Source organism: Ochotona curzoniae, unplaced genomic scaffold, assembly GCF_017591425.1.
Source record: "Ochotona curzoniae isolate NIBS_2020 unplaced genomic scaffold, NIBS_Ocur_1.0 scaffold_4701, whole genome shotgun sequence".
NCBI lineage: Eukaryota > Metazoa > Chordata > Mammalia > Lagomorpha > Ochotonidae > Ochotona > Ochotona curzoniae.
In genome coordinates this window covers 84,343,561-84,359,122 of record NW_024467122.1, presented here as the reverse complement: position 1 = coordinate 84,359,122, position 15,562 = coordinate 84,343,561, and positions in this window count along the sequence as shown.

The window sequence follows — 15,562 nt, the reverse complement described above, 5'->3', positions numbered from 1 at the left end:
GCAATCAGTTCATGTTCCCAAGTTGAACAGTGAGAAGAACCCCCACATCTCACCCTTTTGGGTCCATGTGCCACACACATCATCATCACTAAAACAGAATTAGAGCCACGTTTGAGGCACTACGCTATAGGCATCGGTTCACACTCCTAGCAGCTGAGTGAGCAGCACCTATGATTATCTGGTTATATACATGGTAAAGCTGATTTCAGTATTAGACACTGGGAGGCTGTCCATGAGGTGGGAAGGATAGAGAGTTAGCAATTATTAATCAGGTCATGTTTTTATGCACGGAGTTAACTACGTGTGAAACCCATACCTGGTTATTTATGTGCATAATAATTGCATGTATAGAAAAAAATAACACAAAGCCAAAATTTAACTAAAATGGCTCTTATCCAAAATGATTCACAAATGAAAGTTGAAACACTTCAGACAGAAAAAAAAAATTCATTAAAAACCAGAACATTAGAAAGATCCATTAACCCAGTGAAGTCCATCAAAGATGACTATGGAGCCTTAGGAATGGTTAACAGCTGATTATCTGCAGCAGGGGGGAGGGACCTGATTATGCTTATTATCAGTTTCAGTGAAGCCGCGCTCTTGTGAGTCAGCTCTAGCACAGCCTTGGGAAAAGTAGGGTGGATCTTTCTGGCCTCCAATCTTTTATTTCCTTGGGTCCTTCTAGCAAGGGTGAGTTGTAGATCCTAGAACTACAGACGTGAACCACAGTGTTAGATCCTCTTATTTCACTCTGAGTGTTTTGTTTGGCTTTCATCTTTTTTTAAAAATTTTATTTATTAGATTTTTGAAGACTACTTCCCCAGGTTCAAGCTCCACCCCCTTCCCTGTCCTGCCCCCAGCTCAAGCCCGCAGGCGAGCAGTGAAGCACTTTGGACCCTCTTCACAGAGCTCCGTGGGTAGTCCACGGTGCTCCGGCTTTCATCTTTTACCTAAAATATGGGAAAGATGACATGAAGAAAACACAACAAGATGTCACTGTTAGTATGGGGGGAGCAAGTATGTGGCACGTTGATTTAAGCTGCTCATTGTCATATCTACATCATGTATCAGAGTGCCTGGGTTTGAGTCCAGCCTTTGTTTCCAATCCTGCTTTCTGCAAATGGGCCTGGAGGGGCAGCAAATGATGACCTAATTACTTGGATTCCTGCTGCTCTGTGGAAGACTCAAATGGAGTTCTGGACTCCTGGCTTCAGCGTGGCCCAGCCTTCGCAATCTTAGGTGTTGAGAGCTGGGATGTTGAACCAAGAGCTATAAAATTTCTCTTTCTCTGTTTGCCTTCCCCTATCTCTCCCTCTGTTTTCCCTCTGCCTTTCAAATAGTATTCTAAACAAAACTTTGAAAAAAAAGTTGATGTAGAGGGGCTGTTGTTTGGTACAGCAGTGAAGTTGCCATTTGTAAGGGTACCTCAAGTCCCAACTCCTCCTCTTTCAATCCAGCTACCTGCTAATGCTTGGTAGGTAGCAGGTGACAGCTCAAACACTCAGATTCCTTCTCTTCACATGAAAGACCTAGACTGAGTCCAAGTCTCCTGGCTTGGGTCTGACCCAGTTCTGACTGTTAACACGCATTAGGAAAGCAAAGTAGTAGATAGGAAATCTCCTTCTCTTTCTCTCCTCGCTTCCATTAAAATGAAAAAGAAATAATAGCGCATGAAGTCAAGTTGGCTCCCTAGACTGCCATATGTTTGTGTTATTGCAAACAGAAATCACCCAGCTTCCCCAGGGAGGTGCCTAAGATGGGGGTGTGGATTATATTGCATTGTGTGGCTGAGTTATATGCATGAAAAAAAAAATCCATGCATGGAGATTTAACTTGATGGCATTTTAAACAAAGGATTCATTGATCCTCTAGTCTCCATGTTAAGAACAATTATACTCCCTAAGCTGGCACATTTATACAGGCATAGGTGATGATTATGTGAACTTCCAGAATCGTGTCTTTCCGGTTTCAGGCTAGATTCATGACAGAACAGGTGTGGCTGAGACTACAAGGCCAAAGCAAGCTTCTGGGACAGAACCAAGGTTTGCTTTCAGGCCTGCTCTCCCCCTCCCCCACCTATTCGATTGTTTCATGTCAGTATTCCTGACGCTGACGGAAAACTACAAGCTTAGTTAATGCAGCCCAAATGTGAGATTCGGTTCAATAGTCTGGAAAACAAGGGAAGTAACAAATAGCATTATTAAAGAGAGGAAAAATTAAGCAACAAGAGAGGCTGTGTCTTGGGGGTGGAAATAAGCTCAGCCCTTCCTGCCTTGGATAAATACTTCCTCCGAACTGAATGCGTGGGAAGCACTGGTCAGGCCCCTTAGGATTCATCACTGCCTGCAAAGGAGAAAAGATCCCCCATATGACTGCCTCCTGCTGCTCCTTCTGTAGACTTGGACCTCGCCGGCCCAGCCTTTCCCCTTCCCTGAACTTGCTGTATGTCAGAGCTCTGACATATAGAATAAGTCTCATGCAGGGCATCAGAACGTGATCAGAGCTGGGTGTCTGGATCAGAAGGCAAAGAGACAAGAGTTAGAGATGACAGAGAAGGAAGGTCCCACAGGGGTGCGCATCGTAGAGGGCCTACCGGCATGTGGTAAGAGCCCATTTTTTTTTTCCCCCTGAAGGACCTGGGAAACTGAATTAGTTTTCTGGTAAGGCAGACAAGAGGCGGTTAGCGACTAATGACACTGCATATTGGATGTTCTTGAGAATTGTACTGGTGTGCTTGGTGCAGCAGCGCATGGACTAGCATTGGAAGGGGAATTGTACCGTTGGGATTCCTGATGGGTTGGTGGGGAATCTGAGAAGAGCGCGTTATGACTGGGAGCAGAAAGGGACGAGCGCCAAAGAGCGGAGTCCTGGAAACCAGGGGAAGGAAGACGATTAAGGAAGAGGCCAGCTGTGTCAGAGCCACTCATCAGTATGCTAGCACGGACTGAAAACCAGCAGCGCACTCAGCACAAGGGAGGTCTCCAGTGGCCGGAGTGCAGACAAGCAGTGTTGATGGGGTCCTGGGTGCTAAGGACCAACTGTGTAAGCAGAGTGGACAGGAGAAGGTCGGCAAGCTGTGCTGCAGCATGGGTTAAGGAAATGGGACCAGCGGCAAACCCAAATACATCTCACAGTGACAAACCTTCTCTGTTTCTCCCCACTGGAATGCATCCCACTGCATTCCAAGGATAGATTCCCTCAGTAGCTGTGGCTTCTGTTCCTGTATTTCAGCAACCAGCACAGGGCATGACCTGGGAGGGATGACAGCAGAGCACAAAAATTGGGGCATGGACCCTCTTCCCGTGTGAGCTATGCAGCAGCAGTATCTTCTTTGCGCTCAGAGGACCGCATCAGATCCTTGGAGCGAAATCAGCTACCTGCTGCAGTCCCATTAGAGAGACTAATGCTTGCCTTTTAGGATCAGTTTTAGCAGATGGTACAAACAGATATAAACACAGAACATGATGGGGGCTTTCACTGTAGCATTATCAAGTTAAGCTGCCAGTTGCAGTGTTGGTATCTATCCCTTATCGATGCTGGTTGGAGCCTGGCTGTTCCACTTCTGGTCTAGTTCCTATTTTGGGCCGCTGTCGCCATCTGTGTATGGAAGATCTGTATCTCTCAATCTTCCTTTCAAATATAAATTAAAAAAAAAAAGAAGAAGAAGAAGAAGGAAAGAGGGCCTGATACAGTAGCCTAGTGCTAAAGTCCTCACCTTGCACTCATCGAGATCCCATATGGGCACCGGTTATAATCTCGGTGCCCCTGCTTCTCACCCAGCTCCCTGCTTGTGGCCTGGGAAAGCAGTCGAGGACGGCCCAAGGCCTTGGGACCCTGCAACTGGGAGAGCTGGAAGAAGCTCCAGGCTCCTGGCTTTGGATCGGCTCAGCTTGCGCCATTGCGGTCACTTGGGGAGTGAATCGACAGACAGAAGATCTTCCTCTCTGTCTCTCCTCCTCTCTGTGTATCTACCTTTCTAATAAAAATAAATAAATCTTAAAAAAAAAAAAAAAAGAAGAACTCCTGACATTTACTGCTCAGCATAGTAGCTCCTAGAGTGTAGTGAGAGCTGCTGTTACTAAGCTTGGGAGATAAAAGACTCCTCCTGACATCCTACACTTGGGTCCAGTGTGATCTCTCACCCCGCAACAAACATCATCAACCTTTGCAGCAACTGTGTGCAATGCCATCTCCTAGAGGAACACAAATCACTCAGTCTTTACAAACAGGCTGCCAAGTAGGAACTCAAGTATGGCAGAACTTCAGGCTTTGAAGGTCAAGAAATTGCAACTGGGCCCGTGTGAGAGAGAGGAAACAGACAGAAATAGGGACGTGTGTGTGTTTGTTGTTGCTGCTGTTGGGAAGGCTTCCTGAAGGCCCAGACACGTGTCTCAGAACAAGCTTGAGGACAGCCACAGGCACATAGTGTCTGTAACTAGAAGGCAACAGAAGAAATTCCGAGGCCGGGGAAGGAACCCAGGAGAGCAGACTGGAGGGCATTTGGGGCTCTACTTGCCTACCTGCAGCCAGCCCAGCAGGTGCACCTTCCCCTGTGGCCCTAAGTGCTCTGGTCGCCTGGGCAAGTGCATGTTCTCTGGGCTCTATCCCTCAGGTGCATTCCAGAGCTTTTGCTCACAGCCTCCTGCTTCCCAAGAGGCTGTTGAAACCACAGCCCACACCCTCCCTCCTGAGTTCTCACCAGCTCAGATTTGTGAGTCACCTCACACTCCTGGAACTAGGCTCCCTCTATCCATCACTCCCTAGATCTCCTTTGGAGCAAATGCTGCACACTGTGCAGGAGATTACAGAGGCATCCTGGATGGAGGCCAGAAGTCTCTAAATGGAGCAGTTGGGAGAGCCCCGCTCTTTCCAGGAACGATGGAAAGTGTCCTTCTCACCTTTGCTATACCTGGGATTGCCATAGCTCTGTCTGGTCCTGTCCTGTGAGAGTGCTGCCGCCTTTGCCTCAGCCATAACTAGCTGATATCTCCCTATGCAGCTTGGCCTAGTCTGTCCTGTGAGTATAGCTTCATTTCTTCTTGCAAAGCCACCAGTCACGTTGGACCAAGGACTGACTTCTCACTACCATGCCCATATTTTAACCACCACAACCAAAAGTCCCTGTTTCCAAACAGGGCCAAGTTCCCAGGTTCCAGGAATTGGAGCGTGAGCATAGGTATTTGAGCAACACACTTCAACCCCTAATACCTGCCTGTAAACAGAACGTATAAGATAGTTACCCTAGAGGATGAGCAAGAACATACTCAAGTTTCTATTTCTACCTCATCTTTTTCTTAAACATTTGTTTATCTGCTGAAAAGAGAGTTTCAGAGAGGGAAAAGGAGACTGAGAGAGATAACAGAGGTCTTCCATTTGCTGATTCACAATTTCTGGCTCTGGACCAGGCTAAATCTAGGAGGCAGGAGTCTCCTACATGGATGGCAGGGACCCAAATACTTGGGCTGTCTCCCATTGCTTTTTCCAGGCCATTAGGGAGCTTGACTGGAAGTGGAGCAGCCAATATACAAATGTGCACATCCAAATGGGATGCTGGGTTCACAGGGAGCAGTTTCACCTGTTGGTTCCTATCTAATCCTTTGTTTAAAGAAGCAAGAAATGATGCTTCTCTTCTGTTTAGCACAGGAGTGATCCCAGCAACTCCCTTGCATTGTGTTCATCAGAATCAGTTAACCTGGTGAGGAGCCATGCTAGGAGTCACCAGAGGGATTGATGACAGGAGTCAGCTTCTGGCAATCTCTTTGCAGGGGGAGACCGTCAGGGTCAGGGCCTGCTTTATAGAAAGGGGCCTTTAGTATCAGACTTCAGAGGGAAAGCACAGCCACAAATGTTCCCCAACCCAGCATCCTGCTAAAGAGTAGATGATGGCCCAAGGACTTGGTTCTCTGCCACCCACATGGGAGACCAGGTGGAACAGATGAACTTAAGCCCCAGACCTCGGCCTGGGTGATGAAGAAATTTGGGGAGAGATTTTGAAAGATCTCTCTCTTCCTTCCTTTCTTCCTTCTGCCATTCAAACAGATAAAAATAAACTTGAAGCGACTTTGGGAATGTTTCCACTGCTAGATGCAGTACTCACGGTCTTAATGTATGGGAATAAAGGGGTTGAAATGCCCTGACAATCAACCCTGCTGAAACTGTTGCTTATACCATAATAGAGATTCTAAAAAACATCCGGGCAATCCCCTGAGGCCAAAAACAAGCACTGAAGCAAGGGGCAGAGCCAAGGGAGCCAGGAGACAACCCTTCAGCAGTGTGGAAGCAGGGCACCCAGTTCTGTGGGTATCCCAGGCAGGGTGCTGGATGTTCACCCCTCATTGTGCCCAGTCTTCCAGAATGAATGCCTTGGAAACATTACCCACAGTTCAGAGACTCCTCAGCTATGTTCGGTCTTCAGGTGGGCTTGAGAAGATCTGTACCAAGGGTTTTGTATCATTCCTGGTCTCACATCATTGGGAATAAAAGGCTATACTATACAGTTTCATAGAGCAGGTGCCTCAAAGTCAGGAAAGTAGGATTATAATGCTGTTCCCTGGGCAGCAGCCTACTGGATAAAGTCTTCATCTTGCATGTGCCAGAATCCCATATGGGTGCCAGTTCTAATCCCAGAGGTCCCACTTTCCATCTGGCTCCTGCCTGTGGCCTAGGAAAGTAGTCTAGGGATCCTGCAGCTGTGTGGGAGACCCGTAAGAGACTCTGAGCTCCTGGTTTTGGATCAGCACCGCTCTGGCCATTGTGGTGGCTTGAGGAGTGAATCAACAGACAGATCTCTTCCTCTCTGTCTCTCCTGCTCTCTGTATATCTGACTTACCAATAAAAAATAAATCTTAAAAAAAAAAACAACTTCAGCCTCCAGACAGTAGACAGTAGGCAGTCATCTTTTAAAACTCCTTGTCTGAGGAAGGGGCTTTGTGTACGTGTAGAGACCTACGGCCATGGGATGAAGCTGGGTCTGAATGGGCAGAAGATGCCTGTGATAGGTGTTTAACCAAGACAACAATTTATGATTGGTCTTATCAGCTCGCTATGTCTGAGGTTATAGGCCGTACAGGCCGGTGCCAACTTGGCAGAATCTCAGGGTTATTTTATTTGGGCCTAATTCTAGCAGGTTTGAAGTTAACTATTTGTGTCCCAATGGCCTAGCAAGTCCTAACAGCCCTCATTTTTCAGTCACTTGTTGGCATGACCATTGTCACCCAATGTTCCAGGTTTACATTGGGATCCACTACTGGTGCTATGTGATCAGTGGGCTTGGACGAATAAATCCAGAATCACACACAGTGAGTGATCTTTGCCCCAAAGCCCTCTATACCTGCCCATTCATCTCTGCCTGCCTCAGCCCTGGCAACCAATGAGATCATGAATCTTACAGGCTTTTCTAGCTGTGTTGCTTCCCTCAGTAACAATATATTGACTATTTGTGCCTTTCCATGGGGGATTCTTAGTAACATAACTATAACAGATAAGATAGTCACCAGGCTTAAAGACAGTGGGATGGGGCAGAAGTCCAAGTTGGCAGTTCTGACACGTGGGCTAGACAGGAGATAGATGTAACAGGTGCAACCAGCAGGCTTCACTGGCTGATTAGGATGTGGTGATGAGAGAGAGAAGGGCAAAGTGGTTCCAGTCACCTGGGCAACGTTTCTGTATGCCAGGCGGGCACACAGGCACAGTGATGGTGTAGGGGCCAGAGACACGGTCCCCTCTCAGCTGTCTTGAACCAGTCACTTGCAATATTCTCACATGGTATCTAAGAGTCTGTCCAAGTGTAGAGTTGAAGAGGAGAATTTGGACATCACTAGCGTCAGTGAGTGGCAGCTTGAGCCACAGCGCTGGGAGAAAGGGACCAGAAAGTGTGGACAGACGCAAGGTGGGACACAGTCCAAGGAAGGCAGTCCTCAGGCACTGCTTGAGAAACACAGAGCAGCCGGGGTTAGGAGGGAGACCAAGACAGACATTAAGTGCAAGTGACATTGACAGAAGCCAGCAGCCACATTCCTGTTTACTGTCCTTCTCACCCAGAGCACACTCCTGCAAACGCTCAGCACTACCGAACCCCAACTCTGCCATGTTCCGTTCAGGAGAGAGAACCATGCAGCAAGGCTGGATTTGCAGGCTTGGTAGCAATTACCTGGACCTGTATTTGCTCTCCCCTCTTAGTTGCGGGCAGAGCAGAGGCTGGGTGTTAGAGCAGCGTATCCTTTATACCAGCAGAAACTCACCCACTGATGGGAAGGCAGCAAGCATGTAAATGACAGGAAGACAGCAGGCACATGTACGTGATAGAGCAGGGTTGCGTTATATTGCTTCCCCTAATGGGACTGGTGGGGCCCAGGATCCCTGAGAGACCCTACATGCCAGTCTGCTTGGCACTGCACATCCACCTGCTCAGTTCACTCCTGGAGTTGACATGCCTGGGGCTCAAGAATCTGTGTTTCCCATGTTGCAGTTGCATCTTAGCCCATCTCTTCTCATGCCCACACATAGCTCTGTGTTCTCAACCTTTGCTGCTGCTTCTAACCTTCCTTGGGATGGGCTCTCTCCCTGTGGAACATTTTTAAATTATCTATTTATTTTTATTTGAAAGGCAGATTTAGAGAGAGAGAGAGAAAAGAGAGGAATCTTTCATTGGCTGGTTCACTCTCCAAATGGCCACAATGGCTGGGGCTTGGCGGGCCCTAATCCAGGATATTTCTTCTGGGACTCCCACATGGGTGCAGGAGCCCAGGGATTCAGGCCTCCCCCACTACTTCCTCAGGCACATTAGCAGGGAGCTGGATAAGATGTGGAGCAGCCAAGACTCAAACCAGCATCCATATGGATGGTGCCATAACTGGTGGTGAGGGGAGGAGTTATGCCATGTTTAAAGTTTTAAAATGAGACTGGCATTTCACCTGGCACTTCACAATGCACTTCATCTTAACAAGATCTTCTGACACCCAGTAGGGATCCTCTTATCTGCAAGCCAGCACGCACGTGCAGTGCCTCGACCAATTCCCTACCAGTTCCTTTCCCAGAAAGGTCCTTATCTCATTCTCACTGGGTGAGGGATTCCCAAATACATCCCTTTCTTGGGTATCCTTCTTCAGCCAGGGTGGGCCCTGAGCAGTTCGCTCCATATACCATCTTTATTCCCTCCGGAGTTCACCCATCAGTATTAATTCTCTAACAATCAATAACTTCTGAATTTCTCTACTTCCTCTGTCACATAGGCTTTGTGCCTCTACTCCAAGGACTTGAATGACGCAGATAGAATCACACCCTTCCCTTTACAAGCAAAAAAAATTAAACCAAAGAAGTGAAAGGATTTAGGCCATAAAACTTGAGGGTGTTGGGCTGCCAGTCCTCTGAGCCTCAGCTATCCGTGTCTGTGCCTTCCAAGGCTCACCTCCACTTTCTAGATGACACAGATTGCCCAAATACTCAGCGATGGTGGATACTTCCCAGGTAGGGTGCCTACCTGAGTTGGTTGCTGGCATCCCATGGAAGCAGGTCTGTTGCAGCTGAAAATGAATAATGGTGACTTGGTGCCTGCTCCAATCACACCTTTGAGGGTTCCCCCAACTCAGAAGTTTGAGCTTGCTACCTGGAAACTTGTCTTTGGCAGGGGTGGCTTCAGTACTACAGATGCCAGTGCAAAATCTCTGAAGCATTGGCTGGGACTCAGCTTGCTCCTAATTCTTTTTTTTTTTTTTAAGATTTATTTATTTGGGGCCCGGCGGTGTGGGCTAGCAGCTAAAATCCTTGCCTTGAATGCACCAAGATCCCATATGGGCACCGATCCTAATCCCGGCAGCTCCACTTCCCATCCAGCTCCCTGCTTGTGGCCTGGGAAAGCAGTTGAGGATGGCCCAATACTTTGGGATCCTGCACCCGTGTGGGAGACCTGGAGGAAGTTCCTGGCTCCTAGCTTCGGATTGGCACAACACCGGCCGTTGCGCTCACTTGGGGAGTGAATCATCAGATGGAAGATCTTCCTCTCTGTTCTCTCCTCTCCGTATATCTGACTTTGTAATAAAAATAAAACAAATCTTTAAAAAAATTATTTATTTCTTTTTATTGGAAAGTGAGATGTACAGAGAAGAAGAGAGACAGATTTTCCGTCCAATGCTGCACTTCCCAAGTGACCGCAATGGCCAGAGCTGAGTCGATTCAAAGCCAGGAGCTTCTCCTGGGTCTCCCAGCAGGTGCAGGGTCCTCAGGCTTTGGACCATCTTCAACTGCTTTCTCGGACCACAGGCAGGGAGCTGGATGGGAAGCGGGGCTGCTAGGATTAGACCTGGCTCCCGTATGGGATACCAGGGTGTGCAAGGTGAGGACTTTAACCACTAGCCTAATGCACCCGGCCCGCTCCTAATTCTTAATTAGGACCTGTTTAGACGACAAGAGAATGAAGGCCAGTCTCCCAGTTTGATTAGGTAAGGAGCTTATCAGATGGATTTTAGGCTCAGGCAAACTTAGTATAGTCAAGCTCAGCTCAGCTCACAGAGGCAGTTCTGGAGGTGTCCCACTGGTAGGAGTCAGGTCCCCGTTCTGCCATCAATTGTGGGATTTGGGGCATGTCATTTCACCATCGGAGCTTCAATGCTCTACCCTATGAAAGTTCAACATAAATGATTTTTCGACCCTGGAAATAGAAGACTCTGAAGAGTCTGGGGTTTCAGGAAGTTCCAACCTTCCTCACATTGCTCGCTCCAAGAAGCAGACCTATATGCTTCAGAGGAAATGTGACCAACAGAGCCGGTCTTGGGCACTCGTTATTCAGTTATTCTGTGAGCATCTTCGAGCTTGAAACAAGAGGCCAGCTCCTTTTGGTCATCAGTTCACTCTAAAGCCTCTTTCTTAAAGTGTTTTCCAACTCATCAAGGTATCCCTGCCTCCTTCTCCCCTAGGCTCAGAGCAGTCAGCATGTGTTAGACCCGTGAAGCAATTGGTCCCACAGTCTCTCTTCCGTAACCACAGTCCAGTCACTCAGCAGTTTCTCAAAGGTGTTTACTGTGAGATGGAGGGGGTAGGAGCTGGATCTGACATCCAGTGCCTCCCACAGGGTCCTGCACTGTGAACCACAATCAATGGGTCCATCAGCACTGCACGTGATATGGGGGAAGGTCCTGTGCTCAAGCAGGGTTGGTGTAGATGAGGGAGATGGTTCTGCCAAGGAGTTAAGTGACATTGAAAAGAACACCTGCAGGCTCGTGAGTCATTAAAATGACATCTATGAGGGCACCCCAGCCTTTGGAGAGTGGGCGTCTCACAACACACGAATACCATCTGGTGAGATGTCAGCCATGTGTCACAAAGCATATATGCATATTTTTCAAATGTGTTTTGTGATTGGCAAAGCGTACTGCCTCTTAAAGGTCCACAGTTTCATGTTGTTGCTTGTTCACCATAAACTTTTACAGAAAAACGTCACGAAATTATGATGCAGTTTCCATGCCATTTGTTGACATTTAAAATGGTCAGGTTTTTAAAAAAGATTTATTTTTATTGGAAAGGCAGATATACCGAGAGAAGAAGATAGAGAGAGAAACATTTTTTTGTCCGCTGATTCACTCCCCAAGTGGCCGCAATGGCTGAAACAATGCCAATTTGAAGTCAGGAACCAGGAGCCTCTTTTAGGTCTCCCACGTGGGTGCAGGGTCCCAAGACTCTGTGCTGACCTCGACTGCTTTCCCAGGCCACAAGCAGGGAGCTGGAGAGGAAGTAAAGAAGCCAGGACATGAACTGGAGCCCATATGGGATCCTGCATATCAAGTAGAAAAATTAACCACTAGGCTATCATGCCGGGCCCCAAAATGGTCAGATTTTAAGAGGGCTGTCCTAATCACTATACAAACAAATCGGAATTTAAAGAAGAAAGTGGAAACATGAACTGCATTTGGGCAATGGATTTCTTTTTCATGAAAGCATTGGGGTTGGAGCTTCACTCTTAATGGCGACTTGGTGTCTAATAGCAAGGTCAAGTGTGAGTGTCAAACCACATCAAGCTCTGGTGTGTCAGAAGGGGGAAGGTACAACTCTATCTTGAGGCCTCCGCCCCTCTGCCTGGCGAGTCACAGGAATGCAAGTTCAACATTTGCTCCCAGTGATGCAGTGTTGAGGTCGATCTGTTTCCATCAGCTTCCCTTTAAAGCCGGCAGACAGCAGAAAAGCTGTTCACTTGAACAATTCCATCCTGTCGTCAGTAAGGGATCCTTGTAGCCCGTTACATCACTGTCCTCAGCCCCCCTTTTAAGCACCATGGACAGCTGAGTTTCATCAGCCACACCCCGGGAGGAATGGAGGCAGGGATGCAGGGGACCAGAAATCATGCCTCCTCCAACTCAGGTCCAGTTGCTTTGTGTGTGGAGTGAATGGAGACTCTGACTCATCCCAGATGTGCCATGAGCCAGCTATCCTATCACCAACAACATACTTGCTTTCCTGGGCTTTGATCTGATAAAAGGAGGGGCCAATGAATCTTTTCCTTTTTTTTTTTTTTTTTACATTTTATTATTATTATTATCATTTTATGATACATTTCCATCTTCCCTTATCCCCTTCCCAATTCCCTCCCCCTCACACCTAGTTCCTCTATATCATTACTAACATATAGTTCTTCATACTCAGTCATATGTCCATCATTGTGGGCATGGACAATGGCAGAGAGTCCAGCATCCTATTGTCAAGATATAGTAAACAGTTTCATTGTAAGTCCATCTTTGTCTGGAAGCAGAAATGCATATTACACTGCATCCTCACATCTGGATGTTAGTCTCCATTTCACAGCTACTGTACATCCCCTTAAATGAAAAGTTATAATACAAAATCAACAATAGAAATTTACAATGCCATGAAGTTAAATGACATTTTACTAGATATGACAGTCTCCATAACCAACGAATCTCCAAGATATCTCCTCTAAACATTTATTTAAAAGACAGATAGAAGGATTTCTTTTTTAATTCACTCACTCACTGCCCAAATACCCACAACATTCAAGACTGGCCCAGGTTGAAACCAGGAACCAGGAAATCCTCCAAGTATCCCACAGAAATGGTAGAGACCCGAGCCTTTGAGCTATTCCTGTTGCCTCATATTACTAGCAGAGAGCTGGAATTGAAAGTGGAATTGCAATTCAAACCTAGGCACCCCCATCTGGAATGTGGGCATCCCCAGTAGTGACTTCGCTGTGCCCAAAGCCTGCCCCAGGACCTCCTACTTCATATCTCTGCCTTCAAGATTTGTCCTCTGGGAGCTGACTGCCCTGCTCAAGTCCTAGGCCCTAGGAGAGGTCAACGGAGGGAGAGACAGCATCCCCATTTTACCTCCTTTTTGTCACTCCTGTCTCAGAAGGCCATTTCAATAAAAGCTGTTCTTCATGGTGAAGTGTCACACTGTTCCTGCCAATCTTTTCTTGTAGGGTCACATCTGCCAGAGAACCCGGTCTTTGAATTTGGTTTCCCTCACATCAGCAATGCTGCCCATTCACTTCCTGGACAATGGGAAGGAGAGGACGAATGGCAAGCTCTTCTGCAGGGTTCTGCAGGGTTATGGTGCTTAAAAGCACCTTGGCCTTGGATCTATGGTCCTGCATCCAGCAATCTTCAGGCAGGGACTCTAGCAGGGAGAGAATGGGGCCAGAAGATGCCCTTTACTGGGTTAGGTTGTTGCAAACCACAGCAAACCATAGCAAGCCATAGTTGCAAAACCACGGGAAACCACTATACTACATAGCTGCAAACCACCGGAAACCAGGCAAATATCTAAAGCTGAGGGAGGTTCGGCAGCCCCAGGGGCCACAGTGATGTGCTATACTGTGGTTGCACTCAGTGCTGAAGAATCTGAAGTACAAGCATGGAGACTGCTGGCTCTGCAAAGTAATACATGGACAAAGGAAGGAACCAAACTGATTTACATGATTTTAAAGAAGTAGATTAAGTATTAAAAGAAAAACTCAAGGATGAGAGCAGCGGTATTTCAGGTTGGGATTCTCTCTTCCTTATAAGGAGTATTTTCTTACATTTTAAAAGATTGGTTTCTTTTGATTTGAAGGGCAAATTTTTACAGGGAGAAAAAGAGAGACAAAGAGAGAGCTTTTGCATCTACTGGCTTACTTCCAACATGGCTGCAATGGCCAGAGCTGAGCTGATCCGAAGCTGGCATCCAGGAATTTCTAGGAATTTCTTTTGGGTCTCCCATGTGGGTGCAGGGGCCCAAGAACTTGGGTCAAATTCTGCTGTTTTGAAGTGGAGCAGCCAGGACATGAACTGGTGTCCATATGCAATGTCAGTACTTGCAAGCGGGGAGCTCCAGCCCCCCATTTTTTATTATTATGTTTTTATCATTATCAAAATATGAATTTATATCATATTTATATATATAATATGATATAATATATAATATTATTCAGTTATAAAGAAACAAATCTGGATAAAAACGTGGTGACAAAACATCTTAGAGAGAATACAAGATTCATATTATTTATATAAGTTTGTAAGAACTTTAAGAAAATCCACAGTGTGGGAGATGCTCTTGGAATAGCATCAAGGAACTACCACCCGACACTCCCACAATGACCTTGAACTGACTGACAGTATGGATGTGGGCCTGAAATTGAACCGAGACTTCTCACGCCCTCCGGAAGGGAGCAGAGGGGGAAGGATGAATCTGTCGGGGTGGCAGCTTAGGGAGTCTCCGGAGCCGAGGTCTTGACACTGCTGGAGAGTGGTGTCACATCCGGCCACGCAGCAGCTGCTGCTCTGTGTGCATCTTCAGGACCAGAGAGTAAGATTCACTTGTTCCCTTCCATGCCCAGCCCTGTGCTAGCTGCAGGAGTGACAAGGCCAATCTGTGAGCCCGGAACAGACTCTGGGGGAGTCCCTGCCTGCACTCATGCCTGTCAGACCCCAGCTCTTAGGAAGAAAGGTGCCATGAACAGATGTTGGGCAGAACCAGGAAACACACAGGACATCTACACCTCATCTCAAATATCTGGGGACTCTGGGGAAAGCCATGAGTGTCTCCGGCTCATTCACTGATTCTCCAGCTTGTCCATTAGTGGGGAGACCTCGGATGAGCACTGAGCCCATTGCTTAGTTTCCCCACCCACCACAGAGTATCAGACCAGGCATAGAATTGATGCGTAACCAATGACAAAGAATCAGACAGAGAGGGCCTCTCTCAGCAGGCCCCTAGGCGCATTCTGGGACCACTACCCTTGGGAAGAGGTGGCAGCCCTGCCTGCACCCAGTTCCACACCGACCCCACAGGGAAGCTGTGCCACTTCTGCACGTTGGTTTCCAGCTTTGTTTTTGGTAGGCACGCGTAGTTCCCACAACCCAGCCTGCAGTCAGGTATGGCTTGGTTCCAGTGGGGTGATGGGAGCCGCTTAACCCCACTCGCTTTGCCACCTTGTTGTCTCTCACTCGTCCATCTTGACCTCACCAACAGTGTCATTATCTTATCCTGGAGCTTGTGGAACATGCCTTCTCCCATGACAGCCCTGCCCTGCCTCTGTGCCTCCCTCCTCCCTGGTCACAGGAAACTGACTGAGACAAAT